The sequence below is a fragment of the Echinops telfairi genome, unplaced genomic scaffold, assembly GCF_000313985.2.
Source record: "Echinops telfairi isolate 266 unplaced genomic scaffold, ASM31398v2 ScPeMD7_7469;HRSCAF=8507_1, whole genome shotgun sequence".
NCBI lineage: Eukaryota > Metazoa > Chordata > Mammalia > Afrosoricida > Tenrecidae > Echinops > Echinops telfairi.
The window spans coordinates 141,324,453-141,331,829 of record NW_022111373.1 but is presented as its reverse complement, the minus strand read 5'-3'; positions in this window follow the sequence as shown (position 1 = coordinate 141,331,829).

Below are 7,377 nucleotides of genomic sequence, written 5' to 3'. Positions count from 1 at the left end.
CCACCACCACCATCATCATCATGAACAAGCTTAAAGTGTTCTGGGTGATAGATCTCAACTGCATGAAAGAAGGACACATGTATTTACACTGATCATGGGTAGGCCATGATGTTAGGTAACACAGCAATAGCAACAACAGTGTGGAGGTATCATTAAAAAAAAAACCATTGCCATGGAATCATTACAAATCCTAGTGACCCTGTAGGACAGAGGACTTCTCCGTCGAGTGTCCCAGGCCAGCACCTTCACAGAGAGAAGCAGACTGCTGTGTCTTTCTTCCACGGGACAGCAGTGAGTTTGATCTGCAGGCCCTCCATTTAGTAGCCAAGTGGTTAGCTACTGTGCCGTCAAGACTCCTTGTACTCCCGAGGATGCAACAGCCTTGCCTCTAAGGAGCACTTTGGCCATACCTCTTCCAAGATAGATGAGTTTACCCTTTAAGCAGTCCATAGTACTTTCCATATTTTTCTCCAGCATCACAACTCAAATGCATTGATTCTTCTTTAGCCTTCTTCACTCTCTTACATGCATATGAGGCCATGTAAAATACCACAGCTTGGGTCAGGTGCACCCTAGTCCTCAAAGTAACATCCTTGCTTTGCAACACTCTATAGAGGTCTTGTGCAGCTGATTTACCCAATGCAATATGTCTTTTAATATCCTGACTGCAGCTTCCATGAGCATTGCTTGTGGATTCAAGCAAGACAAAATCCTTAACAACTCCGACCTTGTTACCATTTGTCATGCTGTTACCTATTGGTCCAGTTGTGAGGATTTTGGTCGTCCTTACATTGAGGTGTAAGCCATCCTGAAGGCTGCAACCCTTTATCTTCATTAGCAAGTGATTCAAGTCCTCCTCACTTTCAGCAAGCAAGACCTACATTGGCCAATGTGGTAGCCTCTAATCACATCTATTAGCATAGTGGTTATTAGTTGAGCTGCTACCTGCAAGGTCAGCAGTTCAAAAGCATCAACCATTCCTCAGAGGAAAGATGAGGCTTTCTACTCCCATGAAAGTCTTGGAAACTTGTAGAGGTAATTCTACCCCTTCCTATAGGGTTACTATGAGTCAGAAATGACTCGAGGGCAGTGAGTTTTTAAATCACATCTATTTAAATTTCAACCCGCTAAAATTGAACTGCAATTAAAAGTGACACTTCTTAGTTGCATGACACACACTTCAAGTGCTCAATTGCCACATGCCTCCAGTGGCTATTGATAATGGGCAGTGCAAATGCAGATGACTTCCATCTGTGCAGAAACTTATATTGGTGGCACAGATTCATGCATGATAGTCAATGCATCAAAGCAACCTTTCACTCAGAGATTCGCTCCTGGGCAGCCGAGGTGGTGAAAAGCAATCCGTTTCTGAAAATAACCTGAAGGGAGAACCATCTGGATTGCTGACAGATTTCATGTTGCATGTGAGCTAAAGATGACCGGATGTTTTCAAGAGTTTAGTCTGGATGAACAGTCATCAGTCAAGATCAGACGACTATTGATGGAACAGATTTGAGAGAAGAGAAGGTAGCCTGGCCCACAAACCTTCAAGTCGAGGCCCCCCCAAGTGTCACTCTTCTATGTTTTTCACATCTTGGTAGCAGGCACCACCAACCAGAAACTAGACTTGGATGTCAGTCGGGGAATATAAGAATTGATGATTCTAGGAATTGTTTGTCAAACCAGGGATTACATGTCAACCTATTTTTCTTTTCTTTCTTTATTTTCCCTTACTTTTTCTCCAGGCAAGTTCCTTTTTCATTATGTTAGAAGTGTTAGAAATATCTATTACCCTTCTCACACTTCCTCCCTTATCGTTAGAGAATGGCCACCTCCAGAGACTCTTCTGAAAATGTCTTGTTACTGGTGTGCTGCCACACCTGTTTCATTGGCTGGGGCTCACCAAGAACAAACGCTTCCTGTCCTCATGAAAGCAAGCCATTTATTAGGAGAATTCTCACCTTCTATGTGGGATACGTGGGTTCAACCCCTGGATTCTGACCAAAGGAGATGGTGGTCAAGGACCAGTATCATAAGAATGCTGGAAGGATATGTGTATGTTTGAGACACCGGTGCCTCCACCTGTCTCTCAGGAAGGTTGCCGTGTTGGCATGTTATTAAAAAGGTCTCAGCAAAGTTTCCCGACTAAGATGGACTCGGATGAAAGCCCTACTGATGATCTACTTCAGAAAACCAGCTGTGGAAACCATGTGGATCAAAGGGTTGCCAGTTGTGGAGGGTTGACTCCCCGGATGCTAAGAGGATGCTAAGAGCTGACTTCCCTGCTCTAGGATCCTATGTTTTAAAAGACACAACTGTTATAACAATAGGCTTACTTTTAACTTTACTTGCAAAATTATCACGCATCTAACCTGCCCCAACTCTGTACCCAGAGGTGTAACAAAATTGGCCATCAGAGTGCCCTAAGTAATGGCTTTTAAAATATCAATATTAGCAATCCAATGTTTTCATAATCTTCCAGTCCACCTGCAAAATACTCAAAGGGCACCAATTATGTTTATTTGGGGATGAACATAATCACGGTATAGAGTATTGGAGTGAGTGGGATGTGCAGAGTTTTATACACATTAGCAGCATGGAGAATGACAGAACAAATTAGTGACATGGAAAACTACATTAAGCTTCTGGTCTCTGAATCGCAAGGCAGTGTTTGGAATTGGCATGTCATTGCTCAGAGTAATACTGCCCCAGCCCTGCCCAGATGCACTATGCTCACCTAAAAACAAAACCAGCCCAGCTTCTCCCTTGTAAGCAGAAAATTTTAAATTACAGCTTGCCATAATAACATAAACAATATAATTAATAGTTGTCAATCCTACACATAATTAGGGTAGGGACTCAATCTGTCTTGGTCTACATTCAATTCTCCACACCTAGCTTAGTACCTAACATATAGCCGCCAGTTAATAAATATTTGTTGAGTTAATGGATGAACTATTAGTGTAAAATCAATAATGGCTGCTTGCTGGAGCACACAATGTAAGTAAATAGGCTTTGCGCTGGGAGCATTTCTCTGAGGGAATTTGAAATGCCACCCTTCATTTTCACTTTAGAAATGTGCTTGTCAGACATCTTAAGGCCAGTCTAAACTTTTGCCTGGGTCCAGACGGAGAATGTGTACCCTGGATTGCTTGCTTCAAAAGTAGAGCCATCAATCAAGCTGCCTCTAGGGCTTCTGGGAGCTGCTGGTAGTTGATATTTGCAGCCAGGTACATGCACATTGGAGCTGACAGAATTTGTGGTGAGAATCATGCAGAAAGAGAAAGAAGCTTTGAAACATCCTCCCAGCATGCAACACGTTGGAGAAATGTCCAAGCCTATGCATTTTCAACTGCCTTCTCTATGTGTGAAAGTTGAATGTTGAATAAGGAAGACCAAAGAAAAATGAATGCATTCCAACTATGGTGTTAGTGAAGAGTACCATAGTTAAAATGCACCATTTTTTCTTGTGAAGAAGTTCAGCCAGGCTTAGACGGTGAGACTTATTGGACATGTTATCAGGAGAGACCAGTCCCTGGAGAAGGACATCGTGCTTGGTAAAGTAAAGGGATAGCAAAAGAGAGAGACTCTCAAGAAGATGGATTGACACTGTGGCTGTAACCATGGGCTCAAACACAGGAACAATTGTGAGGCTGGTACAAGACCAGGCAGTATTTCGTGCTGCTGTACAGAGGGTCTCTCTGGGTCAGAACCACCTCAATGGCCGCTAACAACGACACGATGACTTGAGCAGGTGCAATTCAGCGTCATTCCCAGACCCCGAGACCCAAGGTCATCAGGTGCTGTGCTGGAAGGTCTGAGGGCAGGTTACAGAATGGCTGGCATTTTAGTGCTAGGTTCACATATGAACCTCAAGGCAATAACAGTTGTAGCTTTGTTCTCAGAGCTTTGGGTGGGAAATGAACAGAATTTGGAAATCCTGCAAAACCACTTGCCGTCATCACATGAACTGCTACACTCGAGAAGAACAGAACGAAGCTAAACACCACCAGACTTAAAGGTCACACGAATTATTTTTATTTTTGCTGTTGCTGTATACCTACAAGTCTGTTAAAGTTCCTAGCAGCTCTTTGTCCCAAAGAATGAAACACTATCCGGTCCTTTGCCAGCTGTGCAATCACTCTTTTGGAACCCACTGTTGTAGCCACGGTGTCAATCAATCTAGTTGAAGGCGTTCCTCTTTTTCAGTGACCCTCTACTTCACTAACTATGAGGTCTTTCTCCTGGAACAGGTCCCCGCTGGTCACACGTTCAAAGTCCTCAAGAGGAAGTCTCGCCATCCTCGCCTCTGGTTGTACTTCCAACGCGGACTTGTTCATTCTTCTGGAAGTCCACGGGACTTTCAGGTACTTCAGCAATAGCACAAAAATGCGTTGAGTTTTCTGTCCTCCTTATTCATCCTCCAGCTTCTCCATGCATATGAGGGGACTGAAGATTGCATGGCCGGAGTCAAGTGCACCTCAGTCCTTGACGGAACATTGCCACTTTTTCACACTGTAAAGAGGCCTTTTATAGCTATTTGTGCAAGGTAACGTTATTTGATTTCTGAACTGGGCGTTGATTTCTTCCACGAGTGATAGCTATAGAGCCTACTAAAATGAAATCCTTTAAAACTTCACCACTTTCTCAATTGATCAGGACACGTATTGGTCCAGTTTAGAGGATTGTTTTCTTTACATGGAGTTGAAATCCATACTGAAGGCTGAATTTGAATCAAGTGCTTCAAGTCCTCTTCATTTTAAGCCAGCAACATTGTGTCATCTGTTTATAATAGTTTGTTAATGCATGTTACCTTACTCCTGATTCAAGGTTCTTCAAGATGTCCCCATAGCTTGGCTGAGCATCAACGAAGGCTTTTTGGTCCTGTATTCCTTCCATGTTCGTGCATCACTAAATACTTCATTCATAGAGTCCTTCAATATTACAAATTTAGACTTGATTTTTTTCTTCAAGAGCTGATTGATGACTTTTCTAAGCTATGGTGATATCTCTCTTTATAACAAAATCAGAGATTCTGCAACTTACCAACGTATCCTGGCAACTGGAAATTGAAAATACATGGACACGGACACAATCTCCCAAATCCAGCTTTCCCCAAGTAGGACAGAATATTTAAATGGCTTCTGTTGTAGAGAGACTCGGTGAAAGCATGACTATTTTCTGGCTGAGATGTCAATGAACCACACTCAGCATGACTCCTAATAAAGTGAGTTCCTGGTATTTGCTGCCTCTGCCACATGTCCCAGGCTGTGGGGTCCCCTGCACCCCATCCCCACAAAGACTTAGCATCGCTGCCAGACATCAGCATCTCTCTGCACGGTGAGTAGCAACAGCAGCTGAGTTTATAAGTTAAACACAACCTGCCTCCCTGAATGGCCCCCTGATATTCTTTTAGACAACTATGCAGTTGTCTGTTTTCTAGCCCGTTATTTAATCATAGATCCACATGATAAAATCTGGTCCAAAGTAAAATGACACTCTACAGCCATTTGACTATTGCGAATTACCAACAATGACTGTCACAATCCATTAAACGGAATGCCCCATGCTGCCAGCCCCACACTGGCTCACAACATGCTCTTACTCCACAGTATTTGAAAATGTCCACTCAAATTATGGCAATTTACTCTTCACATTGATTATAAATACGTATCTGCCACTTCTCACATTCGCTAAATTCTGGAGCTCAATCACACTCTTCCCCACCCCGCCTATCCTACTCCCTCCTGAATTGCTATCAATGGGCAGTCAATGACAGGAATATTAGACTGTAACTACGTGTCTGCATTTCTCAGCAAATACATGTAACCCCATGACAGCTGGGAAATTTCCAATCAGGGATTTTCCTTAATTATAGAATTCTGTATTTCATCTCTGGTTATACAACTTTAATAACACCCATTGACTTGGACAATGTCCAAACAAATATATCAACTGACCTTGAGAAAACCAAAATAAAACCACAGGATACACCCACTCTGTATTTCTTAAGACTGCCAAGAAAAGCTGACCTTTTTTTATACATAGACAAAAATTCTACAATTTCTAAGTGATATAATCTATTTATTGGAGCACAACTTCAAGCGGAAGAAAACAAAGTTTTGCTTAAATATTAAACCTAAATTGTATGTGGGGACCTTATAAAAAGTCCTCAGCAAAAAGTCCATTATCTATTAATTCCATGGATCTACAGCCTTTTGAAGGCCCCTCATATGTGTACAAGGTACTTGTGAAGGTCCCATAACTAAGAATCTCTATGTGTATGTATGTAACATACAGATAGCCACAAATCTAACAGGGATCTTCACATTGAGCAGATTAGTATCTCTCTGTTAAATATATAGGACATGCTAGAAACCAGTGGTTCTCAACCTGTGGGTTGCGACCTCTTTTGGGGTCGAATGATTCTCTCACAGGGTCGCCCAATTCATAACATTAGCAAAATTACAGTTATGAAGTAGGAATGGAAATCATTTTATGGTTGGGGGGAGGTGACCACAATATGAGGAACTATATTAAAGGGTCACAGCTTTAGGAAGGCTGAGAACCACTGCTCTAAACCATCAGTCCAGTCCCCATGTCTTTCAGGGTACCATATCATGGTTCCCACTTACCTATCGACACATACACCCTTTTAGTCTTCAGCATTCATGTCTGAGAGGTACACATCCTAAAAATCTCCATTGCTATTCCTGCAGCCAGGGATGGAGCGGTCTAGAGCCTCCCCCACACCCCTTCCACCATTAGAGTCTCATTGTGGCCCCTTGTGAGTAACACCCAACCAGTTCAACTGTGGGACCAGGTACTGCCCCCAGTCAGAAGTCTACAACCAGGATTCCTCAGGGACTTTGTGGCTTCACTCCCATCCCTGGTCTGTTGCACTCCCCTCTTGGTTTCGCTCATGTGAGCAGGTCTGACCAGCTACTTTCCCTGAAGACTCCTCATGTGTGCGTGTATGTGTATGTGTATGTGTATGTGCAAGAATGATGCATATTCAGTATGTGACGCTCTCTACGACACACAGTGGGAGGAGACCTGAAGAATGCGCCGCACTGACATCTCTTGCTCAAGGCTGACATGCCTCCACCCTCCCTCCGACCATCTCACCAATTCTGATGCCAGTCATCCCACGCCGACAACACACTCTTTCTTGCTCTATGCTGGGCTTAATAAGTTTCCAGTGGCCACACAGCACTCACACACTATACACACCATGGTGAGATGTTTAAGGAAGTCAGGTTACAAAAGCTCAGGACAAAATTATTTACCGAGGATACCCTCTTCTTGTTTGTGTATGCAAGTAGGCCTCTCTGTGGCCTCTTAGCCACAGGGCCCTTTGGCCTCTGGCCTGTTTGG